The sequence below is a fragment of the Rattus norvegicus genome, chromosome 16 (assembly GCF_036323735.1).
Source record: "Rattus norvegicus strain BN/NHsdMcwi chromosome 16, GRCr8, whole genome shotgun sequence".
NCBI lineage: Eukaryota > Metazoa > Chordata > Mammalia > Rodentia > Muridae > Rattus > Rattus norvegicus.
In genome coordinates, this window is record NC_086034.1 from 86456367 (window position 1) to 86479525 (window position 23159).

General features: G+C 42.4%; 1 protein-coding gene and 1 long non-coding RNA gene across 3 annotated transcripts in view; both read left to right on the forward strand.

Annotated features, from left to right (window-relative positions):
* Positions 1-23159, forward strand: part of Nalf1 (NALCN channel auxiliary factor 1) — a 522611-nt gene that overhangs the window by 40827 nt on the left and 458625 nt on the right. The window lies entirely within an intron of this gene.
* The window catches only part of LOC134482427 (uncharacterized), a 203434-nt gene continuing 180403 nt past the window's right edge, over positions 129-23159 (forward strand). The window contains exon 1 of the long non-coding RNA XR_010058520.1: positions 129-21963. This is a non-coding gene — a long non-coding RNA (uncharacterized LOC134482427). The remainder of the gene's footprint in view (positions 21964-23159) is intronic.

Here is a 23159-nt window from a genome sequence, read left to right on the forward strand (position 1 = left end):
CACACAGCAGATCTAGGGTAAGAGGCTTATCAGGGGGAGTGGAGGCTTGAGAGAGGGAGGGAGGGAAGGAGAGAGGAGTGGGAGAGAGAGGGATGGGGGAAGGGGAAGGGGAGGGGGAGAGGATAGCAGGGCCCTTTTATGCACCACACCTGGCATGCCTAGTGGTATCCGGGGATGAAGTAAGGTATCCAGGCGGCTGCCTCTGAGATATAGGTTGGTAGAGCAACAGAATTACACCACTAACTACATATTGAGGCAAGCACGTCCCTGAAGCAATGGAGGTTCTAGTAGGGTTACAAATCTGTTTCCTGCATTAACATTGAAAAGTGACATTTCATCAATTAAATAGCTTCCATTATGTGAGGTCAGAGGCAGGGTTCTGCCTGAAGCAACACATAAACGGTGGGAATTACAAAGCCTTGTTAGACCACCGGGGTAAAACATCCTTCTTTCTCACCTGAAACAATTTCAAGCTTTAAGTCACTTGTCACACCACAGCAAAGCTGGTTAGCCACCTTGGCCACATCCATTAACTATACCAATCTAGTCCAATTTCTGATAACTGTGGTGATTAGAGAGCCTAGGCATCTGTGCTTTGCTAATTGTGAGCTAGTTTGCTGTGATCGGTCATGGCTTCTGAGACACTCGAAACACCACTGAAAAGGCAAGTAGCCAGCGAATGCCAGCTGAGGGAATTCCATCTTTAGCAGCAGAAACACCTCAGATTCCAGGAGAGGTCATATCCGTTTTGTTCCTTTATCTCCTGCTTAGGTGCCTGTGAACTTGATCAAGAAACTGAAGTTTACAAGCTCTGGGGGTCTGGTTGGTTGATATGATTTGTCCTTCCCATGGAGTTGCAAACCCCATTTGGACCCTTCAGTTCTTTCTCTAAGTCTATTGGAGTCCCCATGCTCAGTCTGATGGTTAGCTATAAGCATCCTCATCTGTATCAGTAAGGCTCTGGCAAAGCCTCTCAGGAGACATCTATATCAGGCTCCTGTCAGCAAGCACTTCTTGGCATCAGCAATAGTGACTGGGTTTGGTGGCTGCATATGGGATGGATCTCCATGTGGGCAGTCTCTGGATGGCCTTTCCTTCAGTCTCTGCTCCACTCTTTGTCCCTGTATTTCCTCTCATGGGTATTTTGTTTCCCCTTCTAAGGACTGAAGCATCCACATTTTGGTCTTCCTTCTTCTTGACCTTCATATGGTCTGTGAATTGTATCTTGTGGATTCCAAGTGTTTCCTATATCAACAAACACCTATTAAATGCCAGGTTGTATCTTACTTGAGTCCTAGAAATTATAGCCATTATGGTAGGCAATATGACCAGCTAGTGACAAATGAAATATAGTTAAGCACTTATAATTATTTTAATATGTGATAAATACAATAATGAAATCAATTCAATAGCAATTTATTGAAAACATCCATATGACAAATTTGTCACAAAGTTAAAAAACTATAAACCAGGATTACTTGCGAGGGATGAGTAGTCGGATAGGAGATGATATTATGATCTAGACTACCATCCACAGTGGTAGCATAAATGTTCTGGATGCCAACTCTATAGAAAACATGTTACAAAAGTTAGAGAACACAAATGTCTTTAAGAGATAACATTGCTTCCTCCCCAGACTACAGACAGGATACAGGAAAATGCCTTGTTGGTGCCCCCAACATTCAGCTACTCAGTAGGGTATCAATCTTTAAAAAAAACAAAAACAAAACAAAAACAAAAAACAAAATACTCAGGTTTTCTGGCTTCCAAGCTCTGTGGTTAAAACAGAAACCAATATAGAATTGCTTTATGAAAGGACCAAACTTTGAAGGATTTGTAAAGCAAAATGCAGTGGAAATAGCATAGACTAAGCAAAGGTGAAGGGCACAGCCTGTGGGAGCTGAGGCGAGGCCAGGGTACACTTTAATGGAGGCACAGGTCAGTGGAAGAGAGGTTTGGCGGGAAGGATGGGCCAGTGGGTCCACAGTGTTATTCGTGAAGAGTCAGGCTAGTCATTGGTCCATGAGAGGACAAAACACTGGAGACTTAATAGTACACAGGGTTTATTTCATTTCTTGGCTGATTGTTCTGTTTCTTTAGGCTCATGACAATACAGCATACCAGGGCATGGATGTGTAGCAGAGAGGGGTACTCACTACACGGTGCCCAGAATGCACAAAGACAATGGGGAGAAAGGACCGCAATATCTCCTCCAAGCACACAACAAATGACAAAACTTCTACTTGGTCCTGTATCCTACAGCCTCCATCCATCTCCTTACAGCGGTGCCCTTGACTGGTTGCAAAAGCCTTTTAAACACTTGAATTTGAGAAACAGCCCAGATCTCAGCTTCAAATGCAATAACCCCACCTCTTTCCGAAGGATGATGTCCCTAGTCACTCTTAATGCTAATAGATAGGGGAAAAATTAGACAGACTTAGGGATGCAATCCCTACCTTGGCCGTTATGTGTAGATGTTTGGGAGCCTGATAAGACTGTAATCTGCTGGCCGCTATACATGTTATCATGTTGTGTTAATGGCAAAGAGGGGTCGACTCATTCACCTCAGGAAGTTAAGCAGCATCACCTCTGGGTCTAGCTAGTGCCCATTCCTGTCTCATGCCTGTAGTTAGGACTCCATGCGTCTTACAGCAACACCTGTGAGGCATTGTTGGTAACTCACACAGCTATCTCGGGGACCTCCCACAGACAGCATGTGTATTGATTATCAGTTTGACATAGAAGCATGCATAAAGAAGTTTGTAGACTGGATTAGCTTCCGAGTGTGTCTGCAAGGGATTATCTGGATCCACTTAATTGTTGGGCTCTGCTTGGGTTATAGATGGCAGCCGTTGACTGGATATAAAGAAGAATCAAGCCACGTATTAGATTCACCCTCTCTGCTTCTTAACTATGAACCTAATGTGACCAATTTCCTCCGACTTGTGCCACTGATATTTCCCTCACCATAATGGTCTTTACCTGTTGAACCAAAACAGACTCCTCTTTTTTTTTTTTTTTTTTTAAAGTTGCTTTCATCGGGACAGTTTATCATAGCAACAGTAAAAGTATCAAAAATACCCTTGTGGAGGAAAAGGGGGTCTTCCAATTCATTCCTGTCTGATGACCTCAGATAAGTGGTCAGAGGGAGACCACAATTCTAACACCTATATGCACTTCCAGGGATTCAGACGGCAGTCAAATGTCATCGCTCCTACTGCAGCAGTGAGCTGGTGGGGGCCTTAGCTTTACTATCCTACTGTGACAAGGGACATCGTTGTCAAAGAAAAAGCCAGCCAGCCTTAACATGATGCCCACTTCTGAAAACTGTAAACCAGGCCCCCATGTCTACAATTAATATTGCTATTACGCAGAGGATAGAAAAGGTACAAGGCAATAAATTATATCCACACATTATTATTATCTCTCTGATGTGATTTAGTTATATGGAGCGTTCTAGCATCCCTGAGTCAAGTGGCTCACAAATGCTTTTAAATAAATGGAACTGTAAGCATTAGGTCCAACAGGACAACAGTAGCTTGCTAAAAGGTTTAAGAAAAGATGACAAGGTGTTTTTATACGATCTTAGCAAGTGGTCTGGTATCCTATTTCCTTTATTCGTTGACATAATTCGTGGCATGATATGGCTTTATTTGGGTTTCATCGGTAATCCCGTAAGCTTATTCTTGTTCTAGGAGCAAATTCAAGGAACCACCTTGTGTTTGGTTGTTCTGCCCCTGTCTCCTCTGTGGTGCAACAGTTTCTTCATGGTCTCTACTTTTTACAAGTGAGATGTTAAAATATACAGATTTGTCTGTGTGTTTCTATGTACTATGTTGAAGTTGGAGAATTTGTGAGAGAATTCCTCAAGAGAGGAAATGTTTTAGCATGGCTTTGTAGTAGTGAATGCTTCTGTTCTTTGGGGTCTAGTCAGTTCCTAAGAACAGGCCCAAGCAAATTAACGTCTCAGTCATTGATGGGCATTGGGTTGAAGGCTATTCGCAAACCATGCACATTAAATACTTCGTTAAAATATACTGTGAGCAAGCAAAGTTTCATAAGTTTTGCTTTTGAGACTACTCACGCACAAGAAAATAAATGTCATGACCATTGGGAACTTGCATTAGCTTTCCGAGAAGCCCTCTTTTAGCCCTACAGCACATGGTCCTTACAGAACATGAGTGCGGATGTACCTAGGCGTGGCAAGTTTTACCTGTCGACTCAACTTCTGATTTTGATCCCATCATAAAGCGAGGGAGTGTGCTGTGACTCTTGCCCGTAGACATGAGGGCAGCAGTGGCACAGGTGAATTTTGGCCATGCCTGGGTGCACATGTGGCTAGAATATTTTGCTATCAAGTTTATGCTGTAAGTTTATGACCTCACTAGATTTTTGTGACTTCACAAAAATTATGGTTGTCTGGGAAAGGAGAACCTCAACTGAGGAAATGCTTCTATCAGATTGGCTTCCAGACATGTCTGTGACAGGCTTTCCTGATATGATCGTTTGGGAGATCTCAGCTCACTGGGGACCATGCCACCCTTTGGATGGGGGGTCCTGAAGGTTATAAGAAAGTGGGCTGGGTAAACCATAAGGAGAAAGCCAGTAAGCAGCATCCCTCCATGGCCTCTGCTTCTGGTCCTGCCTCTAGGTTCCTACCTGGATTTCCTGCCTTATCTTTCTTTCATGATGGAATGATAGCTATAAAGCTTTCCTCCCAAGTTGCTTTTAGTCAAGGTGTTTATCACAGCAATGGAAAGAAAGCTAAGAAGATTATAGACCACATGAACTAATGTCATATTTGTCCAATTCTGGGCCTCCTGTGGTTATTAAGCTACAGAGTAGACCTGGAAACTTACTGAAGCAGCAGGAATTGTGACAGAAATACCAATGCGGCGAGTCTCAGAAAACGTGCATTTTTTATTAAAGTATGAAGCCCTTAAGCAGGGAGAAAAAGGTCTGTGCAGCAAATAAAAACAAATTGATGAGCTCTCCTAAAGTTCAACGGAAAATTGTCTTTCAGTCTTTTGGATTCCTAAACTGCTTGAGCAGGGTTAAGGAAGGGTCTGAATATATCAGTCCTTGACAGGGCACACTGGGGAGCCATAGGGAACAGGCTGCAGGCTGTTTAAGGCTTCTTGTGCCACATACCGTCAACAATTTGGAATAATCCATCCAAAGGAAATGTCAGTGCTGTGTGTGCACTCAGCTTAAAAAAATATGTAAGTGATTTGAGCAATTGGAGACAGTCGTGCTCACGGAAATATAGGGGTAGCTATGAGTTCTGCTGACTTCAAAATTTCTTTGGGAGGAAAAAGATTCTTAGGTTTACAAAACCTGACACAGTGCCTCATTCATGAAACCTGTGTTTATTGAACTCCTCGAATGGGCAAAACGCTATCCTTAGCACTGTGGGAAATGCAGATGCCACTTCAGGTAGTTGCTCCCAAGGGGATTATGGGTATGTAGAGTTAGACACGCTGCTGACCGTATGAGGAAAGTGGCTGTGCTTTTGAGACACCACCATGGAAGCATAGGGTTATACCACACAGGGATACAGGAAGTTAGAGCCAGAGGGGGCGAAGGCATCAAGCTCAAAGCAGTGGCTGTAAAACCCAGAAAACCTGAATCTGGGCACTCACTTCAAGGGTGTAGCTTCCAGCTGTTTTCTATGAGCAGATCCACCATTAATGATGGAACTACGAATAACTGATGACTTATATGGAAGAGAGAGGCTTCATTAGAGATCCCGCAAACCCAACAGGGCTGTGAAAAGCCCGTGTTAAGAAGTATGCTGCAAAGAAGGAGCCAAGGGAAAGAGCAGAGAGGAGGAAGAGAATGAGGAGGAGAGAGGGAAGGGACAGGGAGAGAAGAGATGCTATTGAGGGGGACCTGATAAACCTGAGTATTTGTGAAGACACTCAATGGTCTGAAGCATTCGTTGGGTATCACTTATGTGTTAGCATCACAGGTCCCGAGGCAAGTGGTTTAATGTCGCGTCCTGCCTACGTTCACCTGGAAGTTGCCCAGTGTTTGAGGGAGGGGTTGCCTGTAGAGTGGGAAGGTTGGAGGAGCCACTGGACTCTAGGGGATTTGAACAGAAGTGGAGATATATGGGGTGTCCTCTGGAGCGGAAGGGACTGGGACAAACTTTACAAGAGGTGAAATGTATAGAGCGTTGTTTCAAGGATAGCTAATCCTAGCACTCTGGATGCAGAGGGCGGGGGTGCTCAGATGTTCCAGGCCTCCATGGTCTACAAGGAGATACTTTCACAAACAAACAATAGCAGCAAACAAGAGCTAGACTAGTTAGATAAATGGAGGGAAGGGCTTAGGGGTGTGTGTGTGTGTGTGTGTGTGTGTGTGTGTGTGTGTTTGTGTGTTTGTGTGTATGTGTTTGTGTGTTTGTGTGTGTGTGTGTCTAAGTGTGTGTGTGAGTAAGTGTGGCCATGGGAAGAAACCTCTGACATGCTGTGTCACAAATGGGTGACTATAGATGATAATAACATTTTATTTAAAACATAGAACGAAGGACAGGATTTTGCATCTTTTCCCTCATAATAAATCTTGAGGTGACAGATACATGCCTTAGGGTTTTACTGCTGGGAAGAGATGCCAAGACTATAGCAGCTTTTATATAGGGAAGCATTTATTTGGAGCTGGCTTGCATTTATGTTGGAGATTTAGTCCATTATCACCATGGCCGGAAGCACGGCGGCAGGCAGGCCAACATGGTGATGGAGAGGGAGCTGAGCGTTCTACATCAGGATCCACAGGCAACAGGAAGGAAAAGGAGTCGTTGGGCCTGGCTTGAACTTCTGAAACCTCACAATCCAACCCCAGTGTCTAAGAAGATTGCATTCACTTATGAGCCTTTGTCGTATTAGCTGGCTTATACTGGAGCACAGACATTTGTCCGTGTTTACAAGTAATTTGAGGCGTGTCATTCCCCTGGACACTCTGAAGGTCTGAAGCTGTTCTACGCTGTTGCTTCTGTGCCTATAATGGGTAAATTTGTAGAAATCAGAATTCAGTATGCATGCACTTGATGGCATTCTGTTAGGGATAACAGCTTCTACTTCTTACCATGATGTAGGTTCCAAGTGATTTTAGCTGGAAAAAACATTGTTACATACTGCTGTACCCCCGTATAAGGTAATTGTATGCCTGCCTCTTCCTTTACTGATGATGAAGATGGTCGGAATTCAGTTATCTAATGCTCACTCTATACTCTGGCTTCATCTCATTCTCAAAAAAAAAAAAAAAAAAAACCCAAAAAACAAAACAAACAAAAACAAAAAAACTCAAAAAACAAAAAACCATTTGAATATCAAGGAGTTTTAACAATGCCCAGTCTGCATTAGATTCTGGCAAATCCTTATGGACAAAGCAAGAGGAAAAATGGAAATATTGAAGTGAAATTGAAACATCTCTCATAGATGCATCTGCTTGGTTTGCTTAGCGGCCTCTCAGTTTGCTTCTCATTATCCCTCCTACTTCTAAAAATCTCTGAAGCAGGTGTACATACCAATCAAAAAGCCATGTCGAGCATTCCGGATTAATCTGAATCACCAGTGTGTCAGTCTTCTTTTGTGGTAAAAAAAAATCACTTATAACTTACTTATTGCTACATGATTTATGTCATTTGGTCATCTTTGAGAGCGTGTGTCCATCTTACCCTGTCTTCTATATTAATAGACCTGCACGGTTATCACCGTAATCAACTTAAGAATATTTCTCTCAGTCCACAGGGAAACCCAGTCTCCCTTTCCTCCTAATTTCCCCAGAGTGAAATGACTCCTAAGCTATCAGCCAGCAGAGACTTGCCCATCCTGAAGATTTTATATAAACGGAGTCATAGAGAAGGTGTGGCCTTCACTGCCTGCTTCCTTCTACTTCAGCATACATGCATAGTTATACCTTTCCACCAAATAATTTTTCTAAATATGAGACAGTGACATGATATTTTGTCCATTCTGCAGCTTGTGTTAATTTTAGCTGTTTCCCATTTTTTTTTTTTTACTATTACGAATGCTGCTTCTAAGAATAAAACCAAATTTTCAGGATTCTTGGTATACAGTGAAAACGGAAGGCCTGTCTGTGTCTGTGTGTGATACAGTAGAGCCTACTCTTCGTTAGTACAAATGGTTTATGATATCTCCACTTCTTTATAAGAACTCGTCATTTCCTGTTTGTTTAAAGGCAACCCAGCAGGTTGGAACCAGCATCTCACCGATTGTGATGTAACTGATGTCTAATGATGTTTGGGTTCTGTGTGTTCATTGGCCAGTTGAACATTCCTCAGAGGGATTCTAATGAGTCTATTTGTCTGGGTTATTATTATTATTATTATTATTATTATTATTATTATTATTATTATTAAGTTATAGGGTTTCTTCTTGTGTTCCAGGTACAAGGTCCCGATCAGATATGCGATTCTAAAGGAATTCCCCCACTTGGGGGTTGTCTTTTTGCCTGTTAATAGTGCTCAATGGGCATCTGCTACTTTGACAAAGTCAATTTTATTGTCTTCTTTTCACTTGAGAAGCCAGGGTGTGATCTGAAGCAACAGAAACTCACACCCGTGATTTCTCCCGGGGGGGGGGGGTGTTCTGAAATGCTACTCTTATTCAAATTAATGATGAAATTTTAGTTAATTTTTACAGGAAATTAGAAAACATGATTTGTACTATTTCAAGCATTTTTACTTTATGACAATGTCATCTGCTTCTCTGGATATGGGCTCTGTTAGGGGGGCAAGAGTTTCGCTTCTGTTGTTGGGTAGGGAGGAATGTTCTGCAAATGTCTGCTAGTTCCTCAGTTCGATGTTGATTGGTTCTAACTCTCCACTCCCTGCTAATCCATGCCTAATTGTTTCCTTGGATATTGGAAATGGGCTATCATAGAATCCAGGTTTATTTTTTTCTCCCTTTGATTCCTGCAATTTATTGTGTTGCGGTTATTTTTGGTGGCATTAAATATATTGCCATTCTCCAGAGACTTGATATATTTTGTGGTGTATTTAGTTATGTGCTACAGCTCATGTCCATAAACTGGTCACCTTCAGGACCTGTACTGTTGTTACGCAGCCATTCTGTATCAAGTTAATTATAGCTTTGGCTCCACTATTCATGTGATAATTTATTATGGCCATGGGACACACACACACACACAAATAAGAATATTTACTCAAAACAGGGCAACTCACAAGCTATAGAAAGCCAGTCCCGCAGTATTTATTTATGCAGAAAGCTGTTATCCTTATCATAATGAGGCCAAAGGAGGGAAAGATTTTCCAAATGTCACAATAGCACATATAGACATAACAACGTCATTTAATGTTTTCCAGAAAGTTGTCCTTCTTAGATACAGGAGAAAACTTCTTCAAAGGTGGGAGGGCATCCTACTTACAGTGGTGAAGAGATTTGCATGTTAAATACTAAATTGAAAATGTGAGTTTCTACACATTAATAACTCCACAGATAAGACGGGCATTCTTTTCTTAGAAGTGTGTATGGGTAGACACGAGCCGAGAGGAGAGCCAGTCTCCAGGAAGTGGAGTTTCCATTTTGTAGAGTGAGAGTTGTTTCTGTAAATGTCTCTAGGAATACAATGCGGGTATGCTACTTAAAGGTCAAGATGGGAGACAGGGAAAGTCTTCTGCCAACTGAAGTCACATAATGCACGGAAGCCCATCAAGACCACATCTGATCTTTCTATTGGTATAAAAATGGTGCCCATCTTACAGGAGAACAGGGCTACTTCCTCCATCCATTACCAAGGCCAAATGCACCATCGGGCAACTGAAGGGCCACAGGTTTTATTTGGCTCAACGTGGGGTGTGGCATCATAGAGAGAGCTTGCTCATATCTCCATGTAGCGGGGTGCAGAGTTGGATGGAACCGGGACCTGTTTATAAGCTTCATAGTCAATCTCTAGTGCTCCACTTCCTTAATGAACCCTCTTAAAAGTTGTACAAGTGGCACAGCCTGGAAAGGGACCTACCAGGAAGCCTGACGATCTGAGTTTGAGTCTCAGAACCAACTCTCACAAGTTGACCTCTGTCTTCCCATGGGCACCACACATATACACACAAAGTAAATGCATGTGAAAAAAAGAAAAGCTGTACAACTTTTACAACAGTGCTGCCATCTGGGGACCAAGTGTTCCAGTGGAAGCCTGTGAGGGATATTTCCATTCCAAACTGTAAGGAGCAGAAGGGAAAGTAGATAAGGGCAGGGAATCGTGTAATTTGAGGGATTAGCAGTTTGCTGTAAAGCTCTCCATATGTTGTGAATAAGACGGGGATAAATTCTACACAGTCAGTGTGGTGAGGATTCTGCCCAAAACATTCCTAGCTTAGTTGTGGGAAGAACCAATAGCGGTGGCCGTAAGAAAGGAGTTGGTGCACTTGGGGAAATGAATGGCTTACATATGACAGCCAGCTGAAGGTTTTGGCCTGAGGATGGGGTGGTCCAGTGGATAAAGGTGTGTGAATCACAGGCCTGAGTTCAATTCCCAGAACTTATAGAAAGAGGAGAGAATGGCTGACTATCTACAGTGCTCTGATCACTTACGCACGCAGAGGGACAGAGATAGAGAAACAGAAAGATTCAGAGACAGAGACACAGAGATAGAGAGACAGAGAGACTTCCAACACTACTGTTGATCAGTGTAATTTCAGTTCCTAACAAAACTGAAAGTAATAATGTTTCAAAACTAGATTAGAGACTGAAGCCTCTTTCTCTGAAAAAAAATACAGGGCAGAGACAAACTGGACAGCATGTGGGAGCCAATCCTCACTCTAGAACCTTGTGTCTTTAAAAATAAATGGTTTTCTCTGGGTCGGAACTACCGACACTTCGAGCTTTTTAGATTTTTACCTCAACGACATCATTTGTGTCCCAAGTTTTATGTCACTCGTGACTTCATAAATAAGGTTTCTAAACTTTCTTCTTGGATGTTAAGTGATAGAAGCGGGTCTACATATTTGATGTCCTATGAACTGGGGAAGAGCTGGGGCAGGGGAGGGGCAATCTTGTTTAAGGACTGTGATGTAGACCTAATCCGTTCTCCATCATGGAGGAATGTTAGGATCAGAGCAAGGAGTGGACACAGAGAGTCGTCTAGAATTGTTCAGAGGGCCCTCCCTTGTTCCATATATATAAATATATAAAAAATATATAATATATAAATAAATACATAAAACATATACATATATAAATATATATAATATATACATATATTTATATATTAAATAATATATATATACATATGTACCTACATATTAAAAATACACACACACACACACACACACACACACACACACACACATATATATATATATATTTCACACAAGGAGTCCATTTTAGAAAATGGAGCTTGGGTCCAGCAAGCCCACTCAACTCATAGGAGGAGCCTATTTTCCCTCTTCATGACCTTTTCTTAAAGCGTGTACTCATGGCTGATATATCCCATAGGCAGTCTAATGAAGTGGAGAAAGCCCCTTCCATCTGGCCAAAAGGAAAAAAAAATCTTAGAAGAACTGTACAACTATAAATAAATAGGTTTGCTTCTTAAGGACAGTTTCTTTCATCAAGACCAAATCGCGGATACATCACCTTGCAGACACTCTGCCGTACACATTCGTCCGTTTGTCCTTAGGAGAGGTTTTCCCCACAGGGCACATAGCTAGTCTGCCAAAGTACCTAACTCCCACTAGACCTTTGCAAATTAGGTGATCATTATGGTCCCCTTTGATAAGTAAATTAAATGAAGCCTAGAGAGAAGAAGGTAATTTTCCTAAATCAGACAGCCTGCTCATAAGGGAGACGTAGGCTGCAGTAGGTAACATGCACTTCTGCCGTAAATTATCCAGCAGAGCCTCCAGCAAGGCCTCCGGAGTTCCTCTAGCACTAACAACTCCCCCATTTTATAGCAAACCTTAGACAGTGGGTTTAGACAGCATCCTGAAGCACCTGAATGTGCTGCTTTGGAGGGAACCATCTGTTGACTTGGAGGTGTAGCTTCTGTCTGATGGGAGATTTCCTACTTTGAAGCACTCTTGAATTCCTGCACATTTCCTGGACCTCTGGGGTGGTTTTCTCGGACCTTTATGTCTGTAACATCACCAGGTGCTGGAACTTAGCAACAGGTCACAATACGCATGATCATCCTGGTAAGTTTTGCATTCCAACTGCCTTTGCACAGCATTAGACGCTAAGGACTGTGTGTTTCTCGTAGTGCTCAATGAGTTTCAACGCTGAATCCCAAAGCCTCACATCAGTGAGCTCACAATTACATGTCGAGTATTTTATGACTGAGCTTACGTGGGATAGACCAGGGAAGAGGAATAGCAGGGTCCAAACACTCTGTCTTGTTCCTATGCAGGTCGCTGTCAGTACAAGGCACCCCAGTAAGGGTCTGCTGGCTTGATGTTTATGCCATTGAACACATAGGAGAACCACCAAAACATAAACAGGAAGCTTGAAATTAGAGAAAGACTGGGCAGAGTCCTGACTAGCAAAGATAACTTAATTTGCAAGGAAGATCATGAAAGGAAAGAGTTGATGTCAAGCAGTGTCAGCGAGTCCGGTGAGTGAAGTGTGCAATGTTGACTTACAGCTCTGACTCAAAGCAAGAGCGACAAGGTCTTAAGTTTTCAACATTTGATTGTTGGTGGGGATTCTGTTGAGAAAGTGAGGCTCTGAGACTTTCAGACGGCTTCAGTGACATTGTGGGTCGTGGCTCAGGAAGCGAGTTTTAGCAGCATAGAGTTCTTCGGGGGACTTTAGAGTTCTCACCTTTCTGATGAGTCCCCACAGACATTTCTCTTTGCTGATAATCTGTCCCCTTCAGATATCATAGTTAATCACGAGTTGTGGTTATGTAGGGTTTCAGAGGCAGAGAAATAAAGCATCTTATTACCGCGTCTGGATTTCGTGAAGTATAGACACGTGGGTGGAATATCTATGAAAAATTAGACATGCCTCAAAATTCATTCCGTTTTCCGGTGCTCTTCTGAGATTATCTTAATCTCATCCTGAGCGTGCTGTCACTTTGGGCTGTCAACATTTCATTGTCCTTTAGAGTAAACTGTGGACCAATGAGGTGCATCATCAGTGGGCATTTTAACAGAACTCCAGAGAGAGGCCATGGGGCAACACGCAAACCAGCATGGAGGCCATGGAGCGACATGTAACCCAGAATACAGGCCATGGAGTTACATGTAACTCCAGCATAGTGGTCATGGAATGACATGTAACCCAGCATAGAGGCCATGGAGTGGCATGCAGCCCAGCATAGAGACCATGGAATGACATGTAACCCAGCATAGAGGCCATGGAGTGTCATGGAACCCAGCATTAGAGATCATGGAGTGACATGCTGCCCAGCATAGGGGCCATGGAGTGACACATAACCCAGCATTAGAGATCATGGACTGACATGTAACCCAGCATTAGAGATCATGGAGTGACATGTAACCCAGCATTAGCGATCATGGAGTGACATGTAACTTTACAGCATTAGAGATCATGGACTGACATGTAACCCAGCATTAGAGATCATGGACTGACATGTAACCTTACAGCATTAGAGATCATGGAGTGACATGTAACCCAGCATTAGAGATCATGGACTGACATGTAAACAGAGAACCATGCAGCTGTCCTTCACCATGCTCTCATGGTGGCCTTTGGCCCCCTTTTTAGGCCACTGGGATTTCTGTGTACATTTCAAATGGTTGTGGTCTGAATCTACTATAGATGTTCCTCTCTGTTCCTTTGTGTAACTCCACAGTTCTTACTTTGAAGTTTGACTGATTTACCTGGGCACTAAGATAAATGTACTACATTTCTTGTTCTGAGGGTCATTCTACTTTTGGTGAGGGTGATGAATCAAAATCGCAAGTGCAGACATGATTCCTATGGGCTAGGGCTGACTTTCCAAAAGCAACTTTCAAAGCTGAGTACTTTTCTGAGCAACAGTATTATTGACAGAAAAATGGGCTGGAATGATTTGGAGAAAGGAGACAACATTGTAGAGGTAAGGAGTTTTAAAGCAAACAATTAGGGGGTCAAGCATTTTCATCAAATGCTTCTGAGAGCTTTTTACCCTGAATACTGGGAAGCCATTTTAAGGTTCTTAATTCAAAGCAGGCTATAAAATAGAATTGTGTCCTTCAAGTTGTAAACTACTTTTGAGAAATTACTAGTTAGCTCTAATTGTTATTCCCTGGATACCAATTTTGAGGAGAAAATTTTACTGAATTGTGTTAAATTTAGAAATATACCATCATTAAATTGTAATTTCCCCTTGAATTCATACCAAGATAGCTTGTAAATTGGATCTGGTCTCCTCTAGTTTCCTGGGCTGTTTATCTGCATTTCAAATAACAGGCATAGCCCATCTTCTAATCAAAGAGCGCACAAGCCATTTCCTTCAGGGATGGGGTTGTTATTGGCTACAGAACATTGCAGGACATTGGCAGTGCAGAGCGCGTGCTTTTGGAAGGATCACCTATAAACATGAGTGACACCAGAATCAGAAACTCTCTGGGCACTTCCAAAAGGCGTCCTTGTTGGAGGGAGGAGAAGAGCTTGACTAGCATAGTTGTCTGGTGACTAAATAAAGACTCTCTGAGCCCACATTTCTGCCACAACTGTTTCTTTAGTTCTGTTAAACAAATGTTTGTGCTCAATCCCCCCCTCTCTCTATATATATATTATATATTATATATTACAATATATTCACATTTTACATTTTATTGCATTTATACTCCCTGTTGAGAATTCTGCTAGATGTAGCACAATGACATATGAAGCATCAAGACTCTGATTTTTATATATATGCATCAAAACATTACAGAGTATGCTAAAATAAGTGTACACTCCATGATTTTTCAACAGCACTTTAAAAAGCCAAACAGAAATAAAACTGATTGTTGCGTGTCTCATTTAAACTCTATAAAATATCTGTACATAAGTTTTTTTTTCATGCTTGGGTAGCTGGTAGAAAACGAAAATTAAGAGATATAGACTGGCAAGATAACTGTGTGAGTATCAGCACTTGCTGTCAAACCTGACAACCAACGTTGGAGCCCCAGGTCCAGCACAGTGGAAGGAGAGGACTAAGTCTCTCAAGGTGTTCTCTGACCTCCCCAGGTGTACACTTACACACACACACTCAACATTTAAAAAGAATGTTGAACAAAACCACAGGCAAGATAGAAAAATAGACATAAAAATATTTCATTGTTTTAAGCCTTATGAAATAATTTTATGATTGAAATCTACAAGGAATCCCATGCTTTATAAATAAAGGATTTTGGTTTGGGCTTTTATTTTCTTTACATGTGAAATAGATACAGATATATTAGATGTGGGCCGTTAAAGGAAAAATGAAATATTTGAGATTAATTTTGTATCTTTTGTTTACATCATACTGATAGTAAGCTCAATAACCATTAATGTATGTATGTATGTATGTATGTATATATGTGTCTGTATTCGTGTGTATGTATGTGTATATATGAGTGTGTCTGTTTGTCTGTATGTTTGTATGTATGTGTGTATGTATGTGTGTCTGTCTGTATGTACGTATATATGAAATGAAACAAAGGCATCAACAATGTGCCACGAGACAGAGGGTTTTGATTGGTCATTGACACAAACGTCTTTCTTTTTCTATGGAAAGGGAGTATCTAACTGGTGGGTTTCTGAAAACATGCATTTTTTTTTTCCTTAGAGAAGGTTTCACTCACTAGTGTTTTTGGGAGAGACAATTTTCTGCAAATACACTTTTTTTTTGAAACTTCTAAAATAAATTTCTACTTAAAATAATAGGGGGGGAAAGATTCCTCAACAGATTCCCAGACAGTAATAGAATCCAGACAGCAGCACCATTTGGAGAGAGAGGGACTTTGGAGCCAGCAGCTCATCCAGCAGGATGCAAAGCACAGTACAGGGAAGGTGGCGGCGAGGACTCGGTCTCTGTAGACGCCCAGGGCCAAGTTCAGCGTGTTCTGCTTAGATGTGATTCTTCCCTGCAAAACATTTCTGAAACTGCTCTGTATCAAAGTTAATTAGGATATGGAATTAAAACCTGCTCCCATCCAATGGAGTAATATATGAGCGACTGAGGGCACGTATTTAGTTAGCCCTGGACGGGGTTCTAGTTGTCTGCCGCCAGCTTCTAGGAAAAGCCGTGAAGAGTGGATTGAGTGATCCATGTTTCCCATTGACAGCTGCCAAGATCCGGCCCAAACCATCTGCCTCATTACTGTTTCCCCGAACTGGGTTTCCTTGAAATTCTGCGAGCATGGCAGCAGACCCGGGGCTTCACCTATAACTGGGTTCTGATTCCGTCTCCCGCCTTAGCAGTTGCTCATCTCCTCGAAGCCTTCCTTGCAAATATTTTAAAATAAAATGACACCGTGTTATCCCACACTTAATTCACGGCCCTGAAATACCTGGGTGAAATATCACTGCGCGCACGGGTGATTGGGAGAAAATCGTCTGTGGAGGCAGCACAGAATGATTCCCACGAAATAATTCCACTCATTCACTTTGAAACGTCTCGGTTTCTTTGACAGCAAATCTCACACACTTGGCGCTCTTTTGGCAAATGTGCCTGCGTGACGCTGTGGAAGGTACTTTAAAGATGCTTCGTTGTGTAGGAAAATCCGTGTCATCAGGTGGTAGGCTTGAAACCAAGCATTATCTAAAGAAGTTTACTCGGTTTAATTGACAGGATGTATGAGACCTAGGTCGAGGTAAGTCTAAGAACTTGTGCTCCAGAAATGTGAGGGGATTGCTGGAGTTAGCACAAGAGAAGTTGGAGAAAGAAACTTTGATCACATGGACGGTTTTCCCCATGACATAAATATCTTCGTCTGAAATACCTATATTATTTCAGAAGTGAATGTGAGATTTCCAGTTTTAAGCACTACATCCAAGTAATGATGTTGAAATCGGGTGTTATTCTACCTGCAACTTAGAAATTATTTTAATGGGAAGGCATGCAAATCAAGTAAATGGAAATAATGCAGAGAGTAATAAACATACGAAAATAATTCAAACAAAATATCTGAAAGCCAAGAACCCTTGAATAGTAGTAACCTTTACTTGGTCATTCATCGTTTTGCTCAAAAAAGTTAGGTCAAATGCATTCCAGAATTAACCCTGAGAGGGGCTGAGGGGGACGGCTCAGCAGAGAAAGCATTTCCTGTGCAATCTGCAATCGTGAGGACCAGAGTTTGGACCCTCAGCGCTCACGAAAATCCTTGGTGGGTGCGATGTCAGCTTTTAATTCCTGGGATTCCTAAAGCTATCAGTCTTACTCGACTACACCTGCTGCTGAGTTCTGGGTACAGTTGTGAGGCCCACTGAGTGAGACGGAGGGAGACTGCTCAGAGAAGGCTAACAATGTCGTCCTTCGACATCCACACGTGTGCACATGTGCGCATATGAGTATACATGTGCACACATGTGTCACACACACACACACACACACACAGGCCCATACATGTGCATATGCGAACACATCTACTCCCCCCCCCACAAACACATAAAAGCAGAAATTATACAAAGAAAATTTCTACTCCTTCCTGTCTCCTCACTCCCTCCTTCCCTCTTAGAAGTATAGTTCTTAGATTTACAGTTCAGTCAGCTAACAAATATCAGGTGTAGCTTCCTCCTTTGAATGTGGTCCTGGGGGGGGGGGGTTGAACCTGGAGCCCCATACATGCTACGCAAATACTATGCAAATGATATGCAAATGATATGCAAATGATCCATCACAGAGTACATCCCTAGCCCCAACTGTTCTTTAGAGGTGAAGTTCTAACATATGATGTAGACAGATAGTTCCTGTCTGATCGCAACCCTCTCTCTCAATATCTGTTTACTTTTTCTCCCTGAAAATTTTATTCTCACTGGTCAGAAAAGACATGTGCATGGAATCCGGGAGCTCCCCGTTTGTCTGCATCAGGCACTGTGGCTGTTGTTTCTGCCCCCTGCAAAGTGAGTGTGCACACAGTTAGACCCCCACTTTTTCCATTTTCATCTCCCGCACTCAACCAATCGCTTTTTAAAACCATTCTTCTGATTGGCTGCTCTTTGGCGTGACGTGCTTTAACACCTGTTAATTCTATCTTCAAGTGATTCTCACGCTCAGCCCACAGACCCTCTCATGAGAGTTGTGAGGGATACGAGCCTTTTACAAAGTTAGAGCCACTGGTAGGTAAAAGTGAACTCTGAGTCCAGACTGCCGGTCTCCGAGTGAATGGAGATGCTGGTGTAGGGGCTGTTAACAAAAGGCGATGAAGGCAGCGCTGGCTGGGGATGTTCATCATTTCACCCTCTAAAGACCGACAGAACAGGGTGGCTCCAGGAAGCTGGAGGAAGCTAGAATGTACTGGTGTCTGGTGTGTCCTTGGCTCTGAGCTCAGCCGTTTGCACACTTTTACCCGTGTCACGGCCACAGCAGTAACAGCAGGGCTGGTCTGCTGAGCCGGCCCCGGGAAAGAAGCTGTCAGCAGAACAGACGGCGCGGAGGCTGAGGCTCTACCTCCTCATCTGCTTGTGACTTTGCCTGCGTTGATTTCCTACTGAAGGTGTAGGAGCGGGAGGTGATGTCTCGAGCCACAGTCAGTTTTCAAGGCACCCTCAGGGCTGGACTAAGTTAGAGGCAGAGGGTACACGCTTAGCGGAGGAGGTCCAGAGGGAAATAGGCAGTGAGGAGCCTCTAACCCTGTCATGTCCAGGTCGTGAGACTTTGAATAACTTATACTCGCTAACACTTTGCTTTCCTCTACGGCAAGACTAGGAAAGAGTTGTCATGGAATTTAATGAGAAAAGTTCTTGACATAAATAGATACCCAGACGGTTAGTCTTCAGACTTCCTTATTACTTATCATTTAAAACAGTGGTGAATTTTGTCCTGCAGTGTTTGGAGAGAGTGTTCGTCTCGATTGCCAAGACTCCTTGAACTCTGGATTATATTCCAAGTGTCAGCAGCTGGTTCCCCTTACGCCTGTAAATTCTATTTTGAAAAGTTACAAGGAGAACCGCAAGGAGTCTTCAAAGTCAAAGTCTTCCCTCTCTGGGGGCTCCGTATCTAATGGTTTTCACGGGCTTGGCTCCTCTGTTTCTTGCACGTATGCAGGGGAAAAGGAGATGAACAAAACTAAAACTGAAGGAAGAGAAGACGGAATTTGCTGAGAGGAAAGGAGAGAACAGGAGAGAAGTGCCATGGTTGACAGAAATTTGCATAGAAACGTTTGCTATGACAGGTCAAGACCTTCTGTGGATCCACACGCAGGGTTGTTACTCATTTCAAAGCCTGTGCCTCAACTAGGAATGGAAATGCACTGACTGCTAGAGACCACGGGTTAGCACACTTAAATGGAAACATGTATTTGACATGCATTCGTTGATTATAATTCTCCATGCAAAGGACAAACAAAGGAGCAACATTAAAGTCACTCCACCAAACGGTTGGTTGGCTCTCAGTTCTCACGAATGGAAGGATGACAGAGGCCCCTGCATTCAGAAGGAAGTTGCGAGCCTTTGTTACACATCCACGTTTTTCTGTGGCCAAGAATGTTGCGGCAATATGGGTCTACGCAACCTGCTGTAGCCAGAGTTGAGGAAAAGCAGCTGTCCTCTTCACGTGGACTCGCTTGCTTTCAAACGGTTTAGATACACCAAGCAAAGGCTCATTTACCTGTCATTTACCTATTTATTTATTAGTTATTTTTAATGTTTGTCCACACATGCTCGTATATGCATTTCCATGTCAACCCCAAAGGACAAGCCACGGTTCCTACGTCACCACCCACTTTTGGCCTTTGAGACAGGGTCTCTCTTTGGCCTGGAACTCACCGTGATCCAGGCTGGCTGATTAGTGATCCCCAGAGACCTGTCTGCTTCTAGCTCTCCTCCATGGGATCCTGAGGGCATTCCATCCCACCTGGCCTTTTGTTAACATGGAATCCAGGGGAGCTGGGACCCCCACTTTTAAGGCTACCACTTCACTGACTTAGCTGTCAAGGTAGCCTTGGGCTGCTGATGTTAAACACATCGTTGATTCTGTGAAAACTCTTTTGTATAAAAACCAGAAAACAATAAAGAGAGCATTGCCCGTGTCTATGATGTAAAATTCCTGTAAAGTTGTGCCAGTGTCAAAATCTTTTATTTACCATTAAGACTCATTCTCTTTGTTTTACAGTCAAGAGGATCCCTGTGACCTCTCTCCATACAACTAAAGTTCTGAGCTAGGAAGGCGTCTCAGAAGTTAACTCTGATGGCACCGCTTAATAAACTGGGTGTGGGCAGATGGATTGCTGCAGGAGGACTTTGTGGATGGAGAGAGATTGCAATAAAAGTGGGCATGGGGGAAGTAGGCTGTCAGAAAAGAGAAGGAACTCAAAATATCTGTGGAGAGTGGGGGTAGAGGCAGATATCGGTACAGTGTGGTGATAAATGCGGGTAGATTCTATCATCCTGAGGAGAAAGCTGTTCCCAGAAATCTCAGGCAAAGCTGAAATAGTCAGGCCCTGCCACCCTATCAGGCTGGTGAGAACAGATTCGGCCTGTTTGAATCATTCAGCCATCTCATAGCAGAAGGAAAAACTTGGGAGCAGTAGAAGCAAATAGAAACTCAGAAAGCAAATGAGAGATGCTAGAAAATGGAATAAATTGGGGCCAGAAGAATCATAACCAAGGCACGTCAGAAAGGGGTGGGCTATATGCCGCCCGGCACAAGTAGAAAATTGTGCACAATTATTATTGGACTCAAAAGTTAGTAAGGACCAAGCTATAGAAGTGAATAAAGAAAATCCAGTGTATCTGTAGATATTAAGAGTGGCATATACTTAAGAATTGTTAGGCAATACAGTAAACACATGGCTTATTTACAGTAGGGTCCAAGAGGTTGGCATTATAAATGACTGAATCATTAATAACTGATCACTTAAAAATGATGTCTTTATAATCTGGAGACACATATGAACATAGCCAGTGACATCTGAGATCTGTCAGTCATCAGTATGAAGTGACACATGCCAGGCAAATGTAAGAGGGGGCAGGTTAAGAACGATTACAGCACACTCCTATAAAAGTCTCACAGAATTAATATGGATGTGTTGCTGAGGTAAAGAACACTAACAGGAGGAAGGATTTTACCTATTTTACTCAATTCATGTATTCTATTCAATGTATTTCACGTAAGTTTCCCTCAGTCCTTTGCACATAGAAATGAAACTCTTGGGAGATGAATGCACACACTTGCTTTGTCTCTGAATTCCTGTCTCTTTCAGAACCACACTCAGTCATGAAGGTGGCTAGGAAACAGGGGAAAATGACTTTTCTTGCTAAAAAATTTTGTTCTGCAAAGTATTTTTTCATGACTAATGACTTCCACCAATTATTTGGCACAATCCACACATATCATTAGTTATTAACGTATTGTATCACCCTTAGAATCCAACTCAAGGAGCACAAATGGAAACAGTTACTCCATGTGTGCCCTTAAGCAGCTATTAGCCCCGAGTATCTGCCACTCTTGTGACTATTGTGTGAAGACATTACCATTTCACTGATATCCTTCATGCCCAAATTACAGATTTCTTATTATTTGATTCCAAAGATCTATAAATGCTCGTGTTTCATATCCTATATTTGCAGGGGTTGTTAGTAGTGGAGAATGAATGACTTATCTTTTTCCATTTAAAAGTGACAATATATTATATTTCAGTGAAAAGCAAGATGTATGTATCTACCTGGAACAAAACCAACTTTTTTTTTTTTTTTTTTTTTATAATCAGTGACACCGTTAGAACTTGTGTGCCTCCTCCAGGGTTTGAACCATTAAGATCGAACTGGAGAAAACAGAGCAGAATAATTACTGGAGAAAAGGGAACTATTCCATAAAAATATTAGCAAGGCCAGCCCTGGGAAGGTAAGCTGAAGGAATTTCAGAGCCCAGTTTGAGTGGAAGGTGATAGACAGCTATTCTTCCCATGCAAGGCCATGGGAACAGATGTATGAGGCTTCCGGAGGAAGGATGAAACTGACTGCGGGAGTAGCTTACTTAAAGAAGATGTTTTATTCTTTTGCTTTTTTACCTGTGGATGCTTTGGGCATTAGCTAACTCAGAGATGCTGGTGAAGAAGATACAACGATACAATTCATATTTGTGATCCACTTCTTTTCAGACGACTTGGAGCAACTTTCAAGGATTGAATGTGTAACGAGATTAATATTGCAATGCCAATTCATACAGTAAGGGAAGTAGTGATGTCCACATGGGTTTATTTATGTCTGGGTAACCGAATGGATAATAGACTTTGTAGGTAGGAGAGACGATGACCCTCAAGTCAGAAGAGAGGCTGATTCAGAACAGATAAGCCTGACTCAAGCTTACATCACACTCACTGCAGAGACCGTGGAGATGAGCTATAAAAACACCAGTACTGGAATTCTGACATTAATCTATTTCTCTAAGATCCAGAACCAGGTGAGGCTTATTCCGTGCTGGGAATTCAGTAGAGGGTCTTGGGGGAACTCTGAGAACAGATTCAAAGGCACGATATTTGGCAGTGTCGCTCTAGTCGGTGAAGTATACTTTCAATGCCCTGACTAATTCTGTCATTGTGGCTGAGCCCTTATTCAACCTCTGAGGGAGCCATGCAGACATTGCTTCAAATGGTACCAAATATCAAGAGTAGCATTTGAAATAAACAGGCCATTTCACTGAAACAAACCAATTTGCCCAAAGTTCAGAGGGCATATAATAACCCTTTTATTTCTCCTTTATTTTTGTTCTGTTGTACATTACAAATGACATGCCATGTGGCTCTTTGCAGCAATGGTTTGCAGATATAAATCGAACATATGCTCTGCTCAGGAGCATGTGCATGAGACCCACTGGTGTCTGTAGCTGTGAGGTAGAGGTGACTTGGGATCCTCATACTAAAATTTTCTATAAACAAGAGTGACTTACTTAAAGAGAAGCCAAGCCAAGCTCGTAGCTTTCGGGGACGAATGGCTCATTTTAGAATTAAACACCTGAGCCCTTTGCTGGTAAACTTATAAGAAATGCAATTCAAATTACATTCTACTTCCTGATCCAGATTCCAAACTCATCAATCTTAG